The sequence below is a fragment of the Phocoena phocoena genome, chromosome 8, assembly GCF_963924675.1.
Source record: "Phocoena phocoena chromosome 8, mPhoPho1.1, whole genome shotgun sequence".
Taxonomy (NCBI): Eukaryota; Metazoa; Chordata; class Mammalia; order Artiodactyla; family Phocoenidae; genus Phocoena; species Phocoena phocoena.
The window spans coordinates 98625672-98645746 of record NC_089226.1 but is presented as its reverse complement, the minus strand read 5'-3'; the positions used below and the strand labels follow the sequence as shown (position 1 = coordinate 98645746).

At 42.4% G+C, this 20075-nt stretch overlaps 2 pseudogenes; both read left to right on the top strand.

Moving 5' to 3' along the window:
• Positions 1 to 4411: 4411 nt before the first annotated feature.
• On the top strand, positions 4412 to 5312 carry LOC136127299 (olfactory receptor 9I1-like; annotated as a pseudogene).
• A 9555-nt stretch (positions 5313 to 14867) lies between these two features.
• LOC136127016 (olfactory receptor 9I1-like) lies at positions 14868 to 19612 on the top strand (annotated as a pseudogene).
• Positions 19613 to 20075: the final 463 nt, after the last annotated feature.

Sequence of the window (20075 nt, the reverse complement as noted above, 5' to 3'; positions counted from 1 at the left end):
AAACTACAGCTGCCGTCTATTCAGGCTTATGTGTGTGTCACTAGGTAAATTTTAGAAAATATGAGTCGTTTTATGAGGCAGGGGTGGGGTACTGTACTGCATAGCTTAGACCAGAGAATTCACTGTAAATTACTGTACTTCCTATAATTATGCTGTAGGTGGGATTAATCATACGTACTGGAGCTTTGGCTTTGCGACCTCAGTTAGAATCTGGGCTTTTCATTGACTAGTCATGTGACCTTGAACAAGTTACTTGACTATTCAGAGTCTTAGTGCCTTCCAGGACAAAATAATACCTCTATCACAGGGTCATTGTGAGGATTACACGAGATAATGTGTGTAGGATGTTTAACATCCTGGCTGACACATAGTAGATGCTCAATGAACGGCCACCAGTATTAGGAAGGACACACAGCACAGTGGTTCAGCACCCCAACACTGGGATCAGGGAGGCCAGGGTTGACATCTAAACATCTTTTCTCTCTAGCCTGAAACCTCAAGCAAAATACTTAATATTTCTAAGCCTCAGTTTCCTCAACCATAAAAGAAAGAAAAATATTCCTCTCTCATACTGTTATTGTCAGCTTTAAATGAAAGAAAGCCTTTACAGCGCTTAGCACGCTACCCGACTCAGGGCAAGAGCTCTCTAAATGCTGACAATAATGTTTTGAGATACCAAATCCCATAAGGTGAGGAGGGTTAAATTTGTTAATCTCCTTCGTTGTCCCCAAGGGACTCAACCCTTGGAAGAAAGAGAAGGAAGAGTTTGGGAGAAGATTCCAAGTTAAAGTAAGCACATCTCTTCTCTGAAGTGTTGCTCCAGGCTAAGACTGTCTCTCTTTCCCTATCCCCTCCAGAGACTGCATATTCTTCTACATTACATATTATAACCAAAACATATTACAAGTAATAATGTCAACTCATAAGTGTCCCTAAGACTTTTTAAAATGTCAACTGGCCACAAACCTTTGTTTTCCCACTTATGAGCTGTTGGGTTCAGGGAATCTATAGCTGTCCTCTACTCTGGGCCCAATCTAAGCTGCTGGTACCCCCAAGCCCCTTCTTAAATAATATCTTCAAAACTGGGTGTCAACAGCCTGGTCTTGAAAAGTTTCCTTCTGGGAAATATTCTGGAAGTTGCTTTTCTGGAAAATAAGCAAACTCTATCACATTAGGTAAAAACCCATTCTAAGTTTTCAAAAATTATTATTATGTTCCTTTTTTTTTTTTTTTTTTTTTTTTTGCGGTACGTGGGCCTCTCACTATTGTGGCCTCTCCCGTTGCGGAGCACAGGCTCCGGACGCGCAGGTTCAGTGGCCATGGCTCACGGGCCCGGCCGCTCCACGGCATGTGGTATCTTCCCAGACCGGGGCACGAACCCGTGTCCCCTGCATGGGTAGGCGGACTCTCAACCACTGCGCCACCAGGGAAGCCCCAATTATTTTCTCATTTTATTATTGAGAAAGTTGAGATTCTAACTGGGTAAGCAATTTTCCCAAGAACGTACCAAAGGAGGGATATGGGCCAACTAAGTCTGTTGAGACTTGGGTCTGAAGAAATGGTAATTCTGCTCCCCTATGAAGAGAGCACAATGGGGCAGAAAGAGCACCACATTTAGAGTTAGAAAGTCCCAGATCGAAATGTTGATTTTCTTTCTTCCTAGGTGTGTGGCAAGTTGGGCAACCTCCTTAACATCTCTGAGCCTCCTTTTACTCTTCCATCAAATAGTCATGGCTATACCCAACTTAAAGGGCTGCCGGAAGGATTAGGGCTAAATTATGAGTTGGGTATTGCCTGTGGCACAAACCCTGTGTGACTGCATTTGTACCCAGATGATCTGCCACCTAATCTCTGGTCGTGTGCATCGAACAATCTTGTCCCTAAATCAGAGGGAACCCTGGGATCTCACCATGAGATGGATCGAAAACGGACTATGACAATTTCAGAATTAGAGGTTGAGAAAGATATTGAAATTAACCAAGTTTACTCACAACTTGAAAGTAGGAAGGATCTGATTATCTAAAGAACTGCAGGTAGATTTCTTTGATTCCATAAATCATAAATGTGTAGTTAAATGTAGGAAGGTGGCAAAACAAATTCATAGCAAAAGAGCAGAGAATTTGCCATCAAACCAATATTGTTCGGAACACACATCTTCCACTTATTAAACTGGGTGACCTTAGACAAATTAATCTCCCAGAAGTTCAAACTCCTCATTAGTGAAAAATAAGATAACAGCCCTTGAAGGACTATTTCCAGGATTAAACAAGATAATATATGCAAAGCTCCAAAGTTTTTAGTGGAAAGGGTAAGTAAGTGGGCTGTAAGCACACAAGAAAACCATAATAAAATCAGAAATAACAAACTAGATTTACCTACATAACATGGATAAATCACAAAGATGTGCTATATGTGGGAAAAGACACAAAAAAGATCATGCATATAAAATTTAAAACACACTAAAATCACTATATTTTTTTAAAGACACACATATTTTTGGAACTTCGCTGCTGGAGCAGTGGTTGAGACTCTGAGCTCCCAATGCAGGGGGCCCAGGTTCGATCCCTGGTCAGGGAACTAAATCTCACATGCATGCCACAACTAAAGAGTTCGCATGCCACAACTAAGGAGCCAGCGAGCCGCAACCAAGGAACCCACCTGCCACAACTAAGACCCGGCACAACCAAATAACTAAATAAAATAAATATTAAAAAAATAAAGATACACATATTTCTAAATAAATATAAAAGGAATAAACATGGGATGATATATATTTCACATATACTAAAGTAGATCCCTATGAGGGGTTGGGGAAGGATTGAGGATGGAGGGATAGGAGGGAAAATAATATGAAGAAAGACCTTAGCCTGTTCAATAATGATGGTTTATCAGGAACTGGGGAATATGGTTAATATGCCCCAGTTCCTGATTCAAGGAACTGGGAAATATTCAAGATTTCCTTGAATCTTTGGATTCAAGATTCCATGATATGTTTAAGTATCTATCAATCACTTGAAATCGTGCCTGCATATTTAATATACTCAGTAATTAGTAGCTAGAGTATACACGTTACATAGTACAGATGTTAGGAAAATTCTTTCAAGAGCCTCATTTAGCCCATACACCTAGACATACAAATCATGGACTGTGAGAGCAAAAGAACTTTAATGATCATATAATCTAGTCCTACCATTTTTCAGGACAGAAAGTAAAGCCCAAGGAGGGAAAGTGAACTTCTGAAGGTTATTCAGCTAGTCAGTGTTTGTCCTAGAGACGGTAGCCATGGATCTTGACCATACCAAAAGGGCCTTCCAAAGAACACAACTCATCCCCAGGCCAGGCTGCTGGAGTGGGGTGGAGGGAACAGCTCAAGGAGGCTATGTTTTACATGATATGTCAGTGTCTCCCTCCCACTAGTGACCACTGATGAGAGCTAGAGGAAAGATGAAAGTGGTAAAGATTAAAATGGAGAAAAAGACTTTCAGTTTTTTTATTGATGCGGAGATGTAATTGACATATAACAGTGTGTAAGTTGAAGTTGTACAATGTGTTGGTTTGATACACATAGATTGCAATATGATTGCCACCATAGCATAAGCTAACACCTCTCTCATGTCCCATAACTATCATGTCTTCTTTGTGGTGAGAACAATCAAGTCTCTCAGCAACTTTGACGTTTACAGCACAGTATTTCAACTATAATCACCGTGCTGTGGCCTAGATCTCCAGAACTTATTTATCTACTAGTTGCTAGTTTGTACCCTTAAACATCTTTTAATACCAACTGACTAAGCATTTTTGACCACACGCTGAATTAGATAATAAGAAAAATATATATCAATGGGTAATATGAGAGAATAGTTCACATAAAGAGCAGAGTTGTCATCTTCCAGCATCTGAAACGCTTTCCTGAGAAAAAGGGATTAGAACAGCTGTGTCTGGAAGAGGCGAAACTAAAGTCAATGCATAGAATATAAAGAGAAAGAACCCAGATACAAAAAGAGGCTTAACAGGTAGAACTGTCCACAGATAGAAGCTCACAAGGCAACCGTACAAACACGTGGAGGGTGTGCCGCAGAGATCCAAGATCCAGTGGGGATTAGAGCAGATGCTGCCTAGATTATTTCCAAATCTCGGAGTCTATGTGTCTCTTATCTTCACAGGAATTTCCAAATATAAACCAGAGTTAATTTGAATTAGAAACACCAGCTCATGGCTCAGCTTCCAAAAAATGCAGGATGCCGGAGAAGAATCAGCCGGGTGTAAGATTTCTCAGAAACAATCTCTGTACATTTGCCCAGAAATAGAAACCTAACTTCTACCAGAGAGAAAACATCAGTCTTTCAATTCTGGGATTTTTTTTTTTTTTCATTTCATTCTCAGCCTCAGATCAACAGTCTGTGTGGAATCCATGGCCAAGAATAATTTCACCATAGTAACTGAGTTCATCCTTATGGGCTTTTACTGGCTACCTTAAGCTGGAGATTCCCCTCTTCCTGGTGTTTCTGAGTTTCTATCTAGTCACCCTTCTGGGGAATCTAGGGATGATGATTCTGATCCCAGAGGATGTCCAACTCCACACCCAACGTACTTCCTTCTGAGTCACCTCTCCCTGCTAGACATCTGCTACACCTCGGCCAGCACCCCTCAGGTCCTGGCCACACTCGCCACAGGCAGGACAGTCATCTTCCATGGCCAGTGTGCTTCCCAGTTCTTTTTCTTCACCATTTGTGCAGGCACAGGGTGGTCCCTGCTGGCTGTGATGGCCTGTGACCGCGATGTGGCTATTAGCAACCCACTGCTCTACACTGCTGGAGTCTAGTGCTGGGAGCCTAAGTCTATGGGGTAGCGGGGTCCATCCTGCGTACCACGTGTACTTTCACCCGCTCCTTCTGTGAAAACAGTCAGATCAACTTCTTCCGAAGCTTGCCTGCAGTGACACAACAAACACTGAGACTGTCGTTGTCTTCTTTGGCAACTTTGTGATTTTGGCCAGTGCCTTGGTCATCCTGATTTCCTACCTGCTTAGCATCAAGACCATTTTGAGGGTGAACTCTTCAGGTGGCAGGGTTAAGACTTTCTCCACATGCTCCTCCCACCTCACTGCTGTGGCCGTTTTCTTTAGGACCCTCATCTTCATGTATCTGCAGAGTGGTTCAGGCAAATCCCTTGAGGAAGACAAGGTAGTGTCTGTCTTCTACAGTGTGGTCATCCCCATGCTGAGTCCTGTGATATACAGCCTGAGAAATAAGGATGTGAAAGCGGCCTTCAGAAAGGTCACTGGTAGATTCCAAGTGTCACAGAGTGTGTAGATCTGGGTGTAAGGACCTCTCATCTTGGTCCATTTTTTTCCCGTATTAATATATCCTAATAGGCACCAGCAGTATATGCAACCGGTACCCACAAACAAAAAGAAGGTAGAGAGGTACCACAGGCACACAAGAAAAACTGCAAATCTACAGCAACATGGTTGGAACTAGAGATCATCATACAAAGTGAGGTTAGTCAGAAAGAGAAAGACAAATACCATATGATATCACTTATATGTGGAATGTAAAATATGACACACATGAACTTATCTACGAAAGAGAAACAGACTCACAGACATAGAGAGCAGACTTGTGGTGGCCAAGGGTGAGGAAGGGTGGGGGAGGGATGGAGTGGGAGTCTGGGGTTGGTAGATGCAAACTATTGTATATAGGATGGATAAACAACAAGGTCCTACTGTGTAGCACAGGGAACTATATTTAATATCCTGTGATAAACCATAATGGAAAAGAACACGAAAAAGAATGTATATTGATGTATAAGTGAATCACTTTGCTGTACAGCAGAAATTAACACTACTTTGTAAATCAACTATACTTCAGTAAAAGATCTTTTTAAAAACTTTTAACTGCAAATGTGATAGCATTTATTTCCAGCAATTCAGATATACTTTCTTCCCCCTCTCCCACCTCCAGTCCATTCCTAAGAACCCAGAAGTCTCATAAATGCTCACTGACATCATCATTTACAGAATCTCAGAGCCCCCAGAGGTCTTCAGTTAATCTCAGTCCAGCCCAATACTCTTTGCATGCTTGGCTTTCCCATCCTTTCTCTCTCAGTTTTGCTCCCATCAATACTGCCTTTTTTTCTGGGACAAGGATTATATCAGGAGATCCCTGTGGATAAAACTAAATAGTCTTTTTTTTTTTTTTTTTTAAATGCGTGAGTGACTGGTCACCTCAGTAAGGGAGGAGTGTTGTGTAAGACAAAACTGAGTCTCTCAATGGCCAAGGGAAGGGAGTGTTTAAGAAATGAGCCTTCTGGCTTCCTTGGTGGCTCAGTGGTTGAGAGTCCGCCTGCCGATGCAGGGGCACGGGTTCGTGCCCCGGTCCGGGAAGATCCCACATGCCACGGAGCAGCTGGGCCCGTGAGCCATGGCCGCTGAGCCTGCGCGTCCGGAGCCTGTGCTCCGCAACGGGAGAGGCCACAACAGTGAGAGGCCCTCGTATCACAAAAAAAAAAAAAAAAAAAAAAAAAAAAAAAAAAAAATGAGCCTTTATCTTCACCATTCTAGACATTCCAGTCGCCCCTTGGAGAGCTCACTCCAGAACAATGAAATTTGCAAATTCCAAATTTGCAAATTGCCTTCCCACTTAATCACTTAATCAGGTTTTGTTATTCCTGCTTTGTTGTTACTCTGATATCTTCAAGGTGAATTAAGCCTTTGGGGATGTTTCCTCAAGGACTAATTCCTTAGTTTCTGAAGGATATGGTGCATTGCCTCTCCTCTCCACTCACATAGCCTGCCTCATGAACTATTTTCTCCTACCAAGCATCCTATTTCCAGGAATGGCAAAGTCAGAGAGCAAAGGTAGGTATAAGGCAGGTATAAGGAAAGCCCTGAAGCACATATTATCTTCTCCGGCAAAGATGTGGTAAGAGGGGAAAGTAACTGAAACTCCTGCACAAGGCTGCAGAACCCTTCAGGGCAGAGTCTGTTTTCTTTGTTGCTGAACTCGTCTCCAAGTCCAGAGTTCGGACCAGAGGAGTTCTCAGTAATTGTTTTTGAACACATTTTTATGGCACATGCATGGTCTCATTTGAGCCTCACGGAAGCGGCAAATAGCGAAGGCATGGTTAGGTAGAAGATCCCACCTTGCAATTCAGAAAACACTTTCTCATAGTCTCTTTGGGCCTTTGCTCAAAGTCCCTTTGTTCAGAGTTTACAGCCGCATAGGCAAGGAATGTCAGGCTTGTATCTGAATCCCAATTCTACCACCAATTCACTGTGAAACCTAGGGTAAATGGTTTAATTTCTCAGATCCTAAATTTCCTCGTCTAAAACAAATGTAACAACTCCTAATTTAAGAGTGTATGGTAAAAATTAAATAAGGTGATGACTGAGAAATCTACCACCAATTAATTGCTCAATATATATTTTTCTCTTCCCTTCCCTTTCCCTCACTTTCCGATATCAACCCTGGGCCTTGCCACAATTCCATGGCCGTGAACAAATAGTAAGGAGATCATGAACAAATGATAGGGCAAGAGAATGAATTCGGGAAGGTGAATATAAATCCTTTTCACCCAAGAAATAAAATCAATATGGGTGTTTAACTTGGGGGATGGAAGGGGAGAGTGCATTTGTTTACATCCCACATAGTCAAGGGTAGCCAAATGATGTCTTTTTCACGGAATGTCTTGTTGTGTGCCCAATGAACCCCTCTAACCAATCTTGAATTTATGAGAAGTTGATCCTCCATGCCCTTCTATATGGGAACAACCATTTTATTAAGATGGCCCTTCACCCTACCTACAGCTGATTTGTTCAGAAGTGAGCACCTGACCCACGTTAGGTTTAATAAAAATTTTTCCATGGGCGTTATGAAGTTCAACACGTAAAAGAGATTTAGCATAGGAGACCCGATTGTCCAAAGTAGAGAAGTCAAGAGAGGGGCAAAAACGAAGTCGTTATTCAAAGAGAATCTGCAACAAAAAAGACTAAGAGCTCTGACAGTTTCTATTTCCTACTTCCCGTTGTACTTCTAAAGCAGCCACAGTTATTTTCTTGCTTCCTTAAGGCACATTGGAATCCTACCATAAATTCCCCTTTGGGGACTAGTTCAAGCTTGGTCATCAGGGCCAAAGGATTCCACACTTATAGAACTCTAATGGAAAGGAGTTCTCCAGTATGTTACGGCAGATCTGTCTCCATTGACACTGATTATATTTACACTCTTTGAATAAAGAAAGGACTGGGTCTCATTATGAGACTCAGTAAATAAAGTAAATGAAGAGTGTGTCTATACTTCTATCATTTTCTCATTGCAGGAGAAACTTCCCCACTCATAGCTTGGGTAACCACTGTTCTAGCACTTGACCTTCCCCTTCAAGTGATCAGACTAGAATAAGCCCCTGACCCAGGTTTCATCAATGCGTGAACAGGGTAGAGAGCCATTAGATGCTCTAGAGCTGTAAGATTACTAAGCAGGAGCAATAAAAATATCTCCCCCTTGGGCTTCCCTGGTGGCGCAGTGGTTGAGAATCCACCTGCCTATGCAGGGGACACATGTTCGAGCCCTGGTCCGGGAAGATCCCACATGCCACAGAGCAACTAAGCCCCTGCACCACAACTACTGAGCCTGTGCTCTAGAGCCCGCGAGCCACAACTACTGAGCCCATGTGCCACAACTACTGAAGCCCACGCACCTAGAACCCATGTTCCGCAACAAGAGAAGCCACCGCGATAAATCCGCTCACCACAATGAAGAGTAGCCCCTACTCGCCACAACTAAAAAGAAAGTCCGTGCGCAGCAACGAGGACCCAACGCAGCCAAAAATTAATTTTTTTTTTTTTTAAAAATATCTCCCCCTTGAGGATTTAAACTGAACAGTATGGGAAAAGACTAAGTTAGCTGAGAAATGAGACTCACAAATGATGATAAGCTATGGAGAGAATGGCTGAGTCATGTTTACGGACAGACCAGAGAGGAAATGAGCAAATGTCAGACGCGGAGGAGGCAGCCATATAAACCAGTCCCTAGTGCTACACTAGATCTTTCCAAATCTTGAGTTATGTTCCAGACTGAGTTCTAGCACTCCCAATAGGTCCCCCCAAGAAACCCCTGTCTCCTTTTTGGAGCATAAAAGTCTTAACCATAGACCCATATTCTACTAGATAATCTGAATGGTCTCTTTTACAACCTAAAGAACCTAATAACTCATTGTTCTAGCTCCTAATAAAATATTATTATTATTATTAATACAGCTAAGAGTAACAGAGCACCTATTATATGTCAGACACTATTCTGAAAACTTTTAGATGTATTTAACAACTCTATGATGTCTTAGCAACCCTATGGTGTAGGTGCAATTATTATCCCCACGTAGGGATGGGGAAAATAAGACATAGAGAAGATAAGTTGTCCAGGGTCACAGAAGCAAGCCTCTTGATTTGAGCTCAGGGACTCAGGTTCCAGAAACTCTAGTCTTATCTACTCTCTTATATCACCTTTGAACACCATTTTATAAACAATTGTCCCTTCTCTGGTACACAGTGACTTAAGGCAAAATGGCCCCTGAATCATTTTGCAGTACACCTGGAACTAAAACAACACTGTGAATCAACCGTACTCCAATATAAAATAAAAATTAAATTATAAATAAATAAATAAATTTCTCCCAACAACAACAAAAAAATAGCCTTATTCATTAGGCTCTTTCTCCAGGAACCATAAAAGATGGTTTTTCCTGCTTAGGAACTTGGGAGTCATGTGAAGGGACATTCAAAGGTCATAGGTAAGAGAAGACAAAATAAATAAAATAAAAGACCGATTTAACAAGGAGAGAACTTTACTCAGCCTCAATCCCTGTACACTTGCCAGTTCTTGGCTAAGCAGCTGGATGGATAGAAGCTGGAAGAGATCGCATGTGATGGTTATTCAATAAAACTTTATTCAGAACGTACACGGACCCTATTCTCTGTGATGGCTAAGATAGGATCTGGGCCTTTAAGTCAGCATCAGCCATGGGGCTTGTCCCAGATAAGACAGCTCTATTGATGTCTGAGAGACTGAGAGCAACAATGATTCTCAGATCCACAATCCACCAAGCAGTGTCCAAGTTCCCTACATTCAACCCCTCTGAAATAAAAGGAATGAGAGATCCATGCCTGCTTCCCAGCATCCTCTGCAGACCTACAAAGGAGAAACTCTCTACACAAGCATTCTCCTCGCCCCCACCCCCAACCCATTATCAACCTACAAGACCCATTCATTTACTTTATTCATGTCTCTGCAGAAACGTTGCCTCATTTGGGAGAAACCTTTCTTGACCTCCATATCTAGAACAACAGCTCCCCTACTGCATGTCACTGTCTATCCCCCTACCCTGCTATTTTATTCTTCAAGGCACAACAACGCCTGATATGTAACTGCATGTTTGTTTTTTATCCCCACCCCCAGTAAAATGTACGTTCCATGGAGGCAAGAATTACTATTTTTAGTGCACCTCCTGAATCACAGTAGGTGCTCAAGAAAGATCTATTGAAAAGCAGAAAGATTTAAATGAACAGGACTTCTATTTCTGGCAATACGGTGGACTAGGATTTTCTGACCAAGCTGGCTCCTGAAAAACATGTAAAAAGATAAAATAAAAAGGTGAAAAGATACTAAGAAATCAAAGGCTAACATCCAAGGGGAAAAAAGAACCCCAAGACGTAAGCAGAGTATGGAAGCTCTGTTTGCCACCGATAGCATCTCCCCGTGAGCCTATAGAACAACAGTTCCCCTACTGCATGTCACTGTCTATTGTTGTCCACTTTGCAGCTTAAAGCAGCAAACCTTTCCTATTGCAGCTTCTGTAGGGGCAGGAATCCAGACACAGGTTAGCTGGATGTCTTTGGCTCAGGGTCTCTCACAAAGCTGTAATTAACATGTTGGCAAGGGCTGAAAGTTAAGGCATGGATTTGGGAAGACTTGGTTCCTTCCCCACTGGTAGCCAAATATGTCAGTTCCTTGCTACGTGGACCTCCCCGTGAGGCAGCTCACAACATGACAGATGACTTTCCTCTGAACTAATTGCCCACCACAGTCTTCTTGAAACTTAATCTCAAAAGTAACATCCCACCACATCTTATCTACTAAAGGTGAGTCACTAAATCCAGGCCATTCCCAAGAGAGGGAAATTACTCAAAGACGTGAATACCAGAGGGCAGGAACCATCAGGAGCCATCTAAGGGGCTGCCTACCACAGTTTGCCCTCTGACTCCAAATGATTCGTGTTATTCAGCTAGGACTGGTTAAAAAACTAGACTTTTAACCAGCCTCCTTTGCAGCTAAGTATAGACATGTAGCTGAGAGTTTAGCCAATAGAATGTTTGAATAAACGGTGTAGACCATTTCCAACAAGCCATGCTCCTTCCCATTCTGCTGGCTCGAGGCAATTGAAAACAGTGATGTCGGAAGTCGCCGGTTGAGGGTCAAAAAGCCACAATACGAATGACAACTTGTAAGACTGGTAATGGTTTCCCTCTGTTACTAGCTGTGAGGTACCGCATCATCCCATCTTGGTTTTCTTAAATGTTGTCCACACCTTTTTTAAATAGTGACTTTACTAGACATTATCCAAGTTGAATGTGCCATCTGTTACTTGTAAGTACCCTAACTGATACAGACCTCTACCTCTCACCACACACAAAAATGAATTCATAGTAGACTAAAGAACTAAATATGAAAGGGAAGTTAATAAAAGTTTTATAAAATAATAGAGGAGAATATTCTCATAACCTCATTATGTGGAAGAATTTCATATATGTAAAAAAAAAGCATTAATCATAAATTTATCCCTAAATGTGTCAGTATTCATTAAAGAGGTTCTGTTCATTAAAACACACGATTAAGAAGATGAAAGGTCAAAACACAGAATAGGAAAAAATCTTTTTAAGACACACAATCAACAAGGACTATTATATTGTGTGTGTGTGTGTGTGTGTGTGTGTGTGTGCGCGCGCCCGTGCGTGTACTTAAAAATCACTAAGAAAAGATGGCTCAAACAGGTAATTCACAAAAGAGACTATCCAAATAGCCAATAGACCTATGAAGAGATGCTTCTTCTCGTTAGTAATCAGGAAAATGCCAATCGAAACCACAGTACGCTCGTTAGATTAGCAAAAATTAAAGAGTATGACACCACTATATTGACAAGGATATGGAAAATGGGTAGTATAAATTAGTCTAACAATTTTGTTAAACAGTTTGGCATTATCCTTTAAAAATCAAAGATACACATAACCAGTGACTCAGCTATTTCAGTGACCTAAGTATGCACAATGGTGAAACTCTTGCCCATGCCTACCAGGGTGCAGGTGCAAGAATGTTCATAAAGCATTGTTATAATAGCACAAAACTCAAAACACTTGCCTCTAGGTTTTTATTCTTCTGATCTGGAGTGTGGATGTGATGGCTGGGGCCCTGGCTGCCATTCAGCTACCAAGGTGACCTTGAAGCTACAAGCCACGCATAGAAAACAGCAGAGCAGAAAGGGCCTAAGCCCCTGATGACATTTCTAATCCACCATACCAGCCATGGGCTGCCTATTTCCAGGCTTCTTTTATGTGGAAAAAGAATTAATGTTTATCTTATTCAAGAAAACAACCAACTAGAAATAACTAGAAAACAAATACACATACAAAGAGAGAGAGATCAAAAATAAGCCAAACTAAGACATATGATTTAGTGATACATAGACAGATGATGTGCCTCCCCACTTTCCTTGGCAACAACAAAATGGGAATCAAGGAGCCCTAGGAGGCCCCTTCTCAGTTATGACTTTTCCCAGCTCTGTTGTTATTACTGATTTAACACCATTAAAGTGATCTTCCTTTATTTCAAAATTAAATAGGCTGATAAAAAGGAATGAAATAACGCCATTTGCGGCAACATGGATGGACCTAGAGGTCATCATACTAAGTGAAGTAAGTCAGACAAAGAAAGAAAAATACCATATGACATCACCTATATCTGGAATCTTAAAAAATGGTACAGATGAACTTATTTACAAAACAGAAAGAGACTCACAGTCGTAGAAAACAAACTTACGGTTAGCACAAGGGAAAGGTGGGGGGATGGATAAATTAGGAGTTTGGGATTAACATATACACACTACTATATATAAAATAAATAATTAATAAGGACTTACTGTATAGCACATGGAACTCTACTCAATATTTTATAACAACCTATATGGGAAAAGAATCTGAAAAAGAGTGGATATATGTATAACTGAATCACTTTGCTGTACATCTGAAACTAACACAACATTGTAAATTAACTATACTCCAATATAAAACAAAATTTTTTTTAAAAAAATAAATAGGCTAAAGGACTGAACCCTTCTCCCACAGAATATTTTGTGAGGCAGATGTTTAAACTAAAGAAGACCTGATGCTCCAGACTCTGCCACAATATAGAATGGAAAGCAAATCCAGGTACAGTTCACTGAGGGCTGGGAAGATCTATATTGGGTTTAGTCAGCTTTCCCAGAAGTGGTAAGACTTGAACTGGGTCTGGAAGGAAACAGAATCCTTGAGCAGACCAGACTAATGGGTGAGACTGTGGTTTCACGGTCCTAGTCTCCTCCCCTGACCATAGCCATCCTCCACCATCATTTCTGATCAGCCCTCCAGCTGGCAGCTGAGAAGCTATGTGACCTCGGATAAGACGTGCACCACCACCCCCAGGTCTGTACCTTCATCTGTAATGTATCAAAGTAGGTCTGGACTGTCTCTCCGTTTCTTTCCAGCCCTGGAGAAAGTGGCATGGAAGTGACGATGTTCAGTCCCTGACGAGCACAGAGAGGAACATGGGAAATTATGTCATTTAGGATCTACCACTTACCCTCCTGAGCTTTTTAATCCCCAGACCCATTGTTTTCTTACCTACTGAGAGCCCTGAGTCAGCTCTAATTGAAGGCAGAAGACTTCTCCCAGAAACATAAAGCCCTGTCCCATTCATTTTGTGATTTGCAGGCAAGTCTGGACTCACGTAAGCCCCACTGCAGGCAGGTGAATTATCACAGTGAATCATAGAGGAATCTTGATTTCTCTACGAATTTGATTTCTCTATGAATATGAATTTCTCTAGTGAATCTTTCGTTTAGCATTACCATCTTCATACCAGAAGCATCATCTTAGGTGACACCTGTAAGACGTTAAAAACACCAAAGGATTCAATTGGATCAGAAAACTCAACGATTCAGAAACAAAGCAATCTGAATTGGGCAGGAAGGCAAAACAGTTAGACACCCGGAGAACCTGGAGGTTGCAAGCTTTGAATGTTGCCCAGGAACTCTGGATAAAACTGAGTGCACAGCCTGGTCTTGCTACCTGCTGTGGGTTTATTCAAAAGTGGGTTTCAGCATATCCACAAAATCAGCCCAAGGAAGATTAGGTAATTGCATCTACTGTGACTTTCAGATCACCACAGCAGCAATCCCCTTGGATCTGCTCAGAAAACAAAAATATCATCAGTGCTTCATAGAAGTTCCTCGCAGGAACAAAAGGACCAGTTCTTTCCCTATGAGGTAACGTAAATCTTGTAACTATGTTGGGAGATCATATATTTTCCAGAGACTATTAAGTGTGCTTTCCAAAAGTTTGAAAAAATTTAAATTTTATCTGTGTGACCTTTTGCACAGGTTATTTTCCCAGGGCTTTAATTCTGTCTTCTGTGAAACAAGCATAGACCTACGTACTTACTGATGGTTGCAGCAGTTAGCAACAAATATGTCAAGTGCAGGGAACAGTAATTGGCATGGAGATATTATTACTCCCCTGTCACCCACATGGTTGAATAGCTAGGTATTCAGATCATGTACCGAGGATGAGGCCCATCCCTCTGAGGAGGTTGTCTCAGCTGGCGAGGTTAGAGAGAAAGACCCTTGAAAGAAGCTTTCGAAAAGATAATGTAGAAATGGATGTTACAGGAGGGGATGTGCAGTGAGGAAGGTGATGAGATGGAAACCTGCGTGACCTGGCCGCTGAGTGTCCTGACTACGTCGTAGCAATCCTCCTATCCCTGTGGCTCCATCCTGGACTGCTTTGTTCTTTCACAACTCCATGGCCTCTCCTAAGGCACCAAATAAGATGCTCGTATTGAGGCCCCATCAAGATAAATTTGGGAGGGAATGTTTTCTGACACCTCAGGTAAAAGTTAACTTCTCCGAGGTTCAATATTCTCTTCTGCTAAATGAAAAGAACATGTTGGACCAGATGTTAATCTTTTTTTAACACTGGAATGCCCTTTTCAAACAAAATGAAATGAAGCACCTGTTTGTTTACCGGCGTTAAAAGAAACTCTGCTTTGTTTGAAGCTGGGGCTGAGTTGGCAGCTCCCCACCTGGTCAGCCTCCCGTTTACTTCCCACTGCTGGGTCCCTTGAGGCATCTCCACAAAGGCTGAGGCCTCTGACAAGCAGAGCAGGAAAATCACAGGACTGCCTCACAGGGTCCTTTCCGACTCCAGGGTTCTGTGTGAGGGTCATAGGTATTTCCAACCAGTGTGGAGAAGAGCATATGAGCCCATCCTGAGGGTCACGTGCACAGTAACTATGGAGCCCCCCAAATCCTGGAGAGAAAGAGAAACCAGTCACCCAGATGCTCTTCTAACATACTGTCAGACATTGGACAGACATGGACACAGAAATTACCAGACAACAGCTAATGACTCACAGTTTCAAGGAATGTTCTCATTGTGAGGTTTACCCATTGAGACAATGTTTTGAATAGGTACACGTTTTAGCTACCACCATCCAGAAGAAAGCTGCCAGATGAATATTTCTTTTTAGGTCAACGAGGGCATGATGGTGTCTATTCTCAGGCCGTGTGAACTAAGTTATGCAAATGTTGTGGAACATGTCCAAGGGCTGGACTGAAAGGTCATGACTGTTCTGAAAAAAGATGGTGGGATTGGCCAGTCCAAATCCTACTAAGCAGGGGGATGCTGCTATAAGTCTCTAAAGCATATGATTGTTTAGCAATCTGAATGTGCTGGCTGTCTAGTCCAAATATTGAAATATTCAGAGTAATCTTTTAAAAGCTTCAAAGAAACTTATATTTATAATCTTGAGCTTCAGATACAAGCATAGCAAAAAAATTGTTAGAGGACATCTAGTTAAGTGCGTCCTAAAGCATGGGTTCCAGGTCTCTAAATTTCCATCTCTGTGGAAAGAAGGAAGAGAAGATTCTGTGGCTAAATAAGGATAAAGAATTCTGCTTTGAAAGAAGGATGTATTGAGCCATGGAACAGAATAATAGATGTGAGTGCAAATTCAGGATGCCTATACCAGTAGGTTCCAAACTGAGTTTTCGAGACTCGGGTCTCAAAGAGATGTCACAATGCCGGTGCTTTCCACAACCCACCTGAAGGCTTGAAGCTATGTTTTGTATCACATAACTGACCCTTTGGACACAGCAGACAGTTAATATGTAGGCTGGCTATATAATTTCAACTTTTTAACTTTTGGACTGGCTCTCAAAAAGGCAGCTGGATAAATCAAGTTCCCTTTTTAAAGTATTTGAACTAAAAAAAAACTGAAATAATTTTTCAGTTTTTCAATAGAGCTAAAGATGATGAATTTCCATGGGGTGAATAGCCACAACGATGTATAAGTCAAAGTTATGAGGAAGCAGAGAAGAGAAAAATGATGGGAAACATTTAACAGAGGGACAGAAAGAAGCAGGTGGTTGGAGCACAGAAATATCACAGTAACAGCAGTGTTCTGGAAGAAAGATGTTTAAGATCAGAGAAGATGGGAGCAATGGAATAAACCAGGGTGGTCCATACTCAAGCTACCGCTAATCAGTACATTTGGTAGGCATCCGTTTCCATACCTGACTTTGATAAGTTAATTGTTAGAAACTTGGCGGACCTGGTATTCTGTGTCTGAAACACCAGGACTTTGATTTTGCCTACGAGCCATGGAATTCTCAGGATCAAAACTGAAATGTTCCGTGGAAGTTCTACGGCTAGTGAGAACCCCATAGTTCACAAACAAGTCTTTAACCCTGACTCCAACCAGCCTCCCCATGAGTCTCAGAATCCCTGATGGAGCAGCCTCCACCCTCAACCCCTAGAGGTATCATCCTGGAGAACAGAGCCCAGAGCAATCAATAGCTAACAAAAGAACTCATTCCACCACCAGAAAGTGAAGAATCAACCTGATTTCTACAGGAAACTGGTTCTACCAAATTCTATAAACCCCCTCTCTGTGAGCTACTTCTAGACTACAAAGGCTAAAAATTAATGAAACAAGCAGTGCCCTAGGGTTGTGACACCATAGCTTAAATCCTGGCTTCTGCGCTTGCAATTTAGCCTTTGACAAAAGCCACTTTAAGTTCCTGACCCTCAGCTTACACATTTCGAGCGTGAAATTCATAACGGCTATTTCAGGATTATTGACAGAAATCAGCCAATTAATGTGGAAATGTCCAACACAGAATAAGGGCTCCATAAATCTAATGGTTTTCACAGAATCACTTTCTCTCAAGGACCCTCAAGAAAGAGATCCAAGACAGACGATAACCTTGTTCACAGGAGAGCAGAAATGGATTATGAAAGGGCTCACCAGGAGTCGCTGAAATGACTGGAAATGTTTGACTTGGAGAATAGGAGACTAGATACGAGTAGGTATAGTAACTGTCTTGGGAGAGAGGGGTTTTACTCAACGTGCAGAATCGAGCATAATGCTAATGTGTAGAAGATACAGAAAGAAAAAAAAAATGTCATGAAGAACCTGGGGTAAGACAGGAATGAAGACACAGACCTACTAGAGAATGGACTTGACGATACGGGGAGGGGGAGGGGTAAGCTGTGACAAAGCGAGAGAGTGGCATGGACATATATACACTACCAAACATAAGGTAGATAGCTAGTGGGAAGCAGCCGCATAGCACAGGGAGATAAGCTCGGTGCTTTGTGACAGCCTGGAGGGGTGGGATAGGGCGGGTCGGGGGGAGGGAGACGTAAGAGGGAAGACATATGGGAACATATGTATAACTGATTCACTTTGTTATACAGCAGAAACTAACACACCATTGTAAAGCAATTATACTCCAAAAAAGATGTAAAAAAAATAAAAATAAAAAAGAAGATGCAGAAAGAGCACTGTGGCTTTCCCAACAGGGAGAATATTCCAAAGGCAGAGTGCCCAGAAAGACCCCATCACGTAACACAGGATTCTGCATCTGACCACTCTGGAGGCATCATTCACATCACAGTCTGTACAAATGGCCCTGCCAGGAGTTAACAGGGCACAGCCTTAGAATCCATATGTGCCAGCCCTGGTGTACACCTGGGCTACATGACAATTTGTTGGGAATATTCTAAAAGAGAGAGACTCCAGATTGGTCCCTTCCAGTCTTGATAGTCTAAAGTTCTCTGTTCTGAAAGAAAGTCACAGACAATAAGCAAGTGAACCTGAAGAAATACCTACCCAAATTCCATTTTCAGGAGGGATGCAGAGATAGGCAAACACTCTCCATAGTCACTGCCAGTTGTAGATTCTTAAAATGATAACATTCTCTTCTCTCTCTGAGCAGAAAAATATGAGGTTTTCACCTAAGGTCTGACACTGAAGAAGACAAAGGCCTTCAGCTCTGGAATCTCTACTTCCATTCTCCTCAGGCCACCCAGCCATGTGGAGCCTACGGCCAGAAGAAATCTCACCACTGTGACAGAGTTCATTCTTGTAGGTTTCACATATCACCCTGAACCGGCCGTTCCACTCTCCCTGATGTTTCTCGTCTTCTATCTTGTCACCCATCTGGGAAATGTGGGAATGTTTATTCTAATCCAAATGGACACTCAACTCCACACCCCAGTGTACTTCTGCATGAGCCATCTTGCCCTGCCAGATGCCTGCTATACCTCGGTCATCACCCTTCAGGTCCCAGCCACACTGACCACAAGCCAAACGGTCATCTCCCGTGGCCCAGTTCTTCTTCTTCACCATCTGTGCAGGCACAGAGTGTTACCTGCTGGCAGTAATGGCCTATGACCGCTTTGTTGCCGTTAGCAACCCATCGCTCTATAACGTAGCAATTACTTGGGCATCTGTGGGGGCTTTTTGGCCGGGCCTATGTCTGTGGGGTATCGGGAGCCATCCTGCATACCATGTGCATCTTTACCCTCTCCTGCTGTGATGACAGTCAGATCAACTTCTTCTTCTGCGATCTCCCACCACTGCTGAAGCTTGCCTGCAGCAACATGACACAAAGTGAGATTGTCATCCTCTTTTTTGCCAAACTCATGTTCCTGGCCAATGTCGTGATCATTCTGGTCTCCTACATGCCCATCATCAGAACGATCCTGAGAGTGAAGTCTGCTGGTGGGAGAGCCAAGACCTTCTCCACCTGCGCCTCTGCTGTTCTCTTCTTCGGGACACTTGCCTTCATGTACCAGAGAAGTAACTCAGACAAATCCCCAGAGAAGGACAAGACTGTGTCTGTCTTTTACACTGTGGTCATCCCCATGCTGAACGCTTTGATCTACAGTTTGAGGAACAAAGACGTAAATGCTGCAATCAGAAAAGTCATTTGTAAAATCCAGTTCCTGAGGGAGGTAGCTTAGATGAGGGTCCTTCATCCTGACCCATATTCTCCCCAGATCTTCAGGCTCTGATGAGCATCAATACCATACGGTGCTTGCCCTCAAGAATGAACGGTAGGTGCCTTTCGCTGGCACCTGAGAAGTGAGCGAGAACTACCAACTCTGCAAGGAAAACCGTAAGTTTGGTGACATTTTTTGGATGGCTCCCTCTGCCTCTCTTTTCTTCCCCTCTTCCTCTTTAGTCCATCCGCCAAACCCTGAGGGCCAGAGTGCTACTCTCTGATATCACAGAGCCAAAAGATAGCATAGTCATAGTAAACTGGCCACCATATCCAGCCTCCCATTCCCCAACTCAACCATGCTTGAGTTTTCCGGTTTCCCCTTTTTTATCTTTTTTGTCTCTGTGCTCATTAATATTGACTTTTACTCTTTATGGAAGATCATAGCTGGGAATCATACTAATGAAAGAATAAGGGGTTTTCTT